Below are 1,122 nucleotides of genomic sequence, written 5' to 3'. Positions count from 1 at the left end.
GAAAGCTTAATATGTCATCCATTACCTCTATTTTATGATTCTATGCTTCTATTTGTTAATAGGCATAAAACCCTTCCACCCCTTCTATGTGATGATTTGACCTGAAGTTAACTTTCTAATTCTACTTCCTGGTAAATTGATAGAGTGGTATGTCAGATACATGGCTAGGCCATGTGACTCCTAGTCAATATCACCCTTGAGCAGTAGATTGAACATGGACAGAGAGAACCATGAAGGCAGCTGTATCCCTGGGCTTCCCTGAAGGCAGTGAATCTTGGAACTGACTGATCCCTTTTGGGAACACTGATAATTATACCTATGGACTTATAAGCCTGTGCACAAGAACTACTGGCACTTTGGGGAATGAGAGTTTTAGCCAGGGAGACTCCTGCATCTCTCTTCCCCATCTGAATCTCGTTGTCTTGGCCCTAAACTGTACTGCTCTGTGAACTGCTGCAAGGTCTTCTCATAACAACTATGGCTTCTGTTTCATTTGGCTTAAGAACACAGAGCATGTTGGACTTATAAATTATACGTGTCCAACAATCAATGCCTACTTCACCTTTTTTTTTTTTTCCAAATGCAGTGCCCCACTACCACAAATTATGCAGTTGAGTTTCACACATTTGGGGAAATTGCAGGGCTCAGCACATCCAGGGTGCAATGAATAAGCCTGGCCCTGGGGAAACCAACTTCGTGATCATGCTATCTCCCCTGCCAGGTAAGCATGCTTCGCCATTTTCTTAATTTAGCAAAAATATTGTTCCGTGATGTTTATTCTTAAACTTTTTAAAGTAAATTTAATGTAAATTTCACAAAAAGCTCTTATATTGTAGCTTTCAATATCAAGACATAGCATTATGACACCAATGGTCAGTCACAGATACCTAAGAACGTTACACAACCTTCTGACAACATTTTGACTACTTTTGCTTTTCAAATATTGCTTTAATACCCACAAACATTTGTTACTTTTTTATGCTAAAGGGGGACATATCATAACAAGTATGCCTGCTATTTTTATTTATAGATTTGAATATTATTTTGGCTATAATCATGAACTTGATGCTATTTCAACTTAAAGCTAAAGTAAAAAGAACTTATTTAAATTTTGAAATTAAC

General features: G+C 37.5%; 1 pseudogene; it reads right to left on the bottom strand.

The window, feature by feature from the left end:
• Window positions 1-578: 578 nt before the first annotated feature.
• LOC116527478 lies at window positions 579-729 on the bottom strand (annotated as a pseudogene).
• Between the last annotated feature and the right edge of the window lie 393 nt (window positions 730-1,122).

The sequence above is a fragment of the Sapajus apella genome, unplaced genomic scaffold (genome assembly GCF_009761245.1).
Source record: "Sapajus apella isolate SASKATOON/1434 unplaced genomic scaffold, GSC_monkey_1.0 scaffold54, whole genome shotgun sequence".
NCBI classification, from domain to species: Eukaryota; Metazoa; Chordata; class Mammalia; order Primates; family Cebidae; genus Sapajus; species Sapajus apella.
This window is presented reverse-complemented; position numbering and strand designations above follow the sequence as displayed.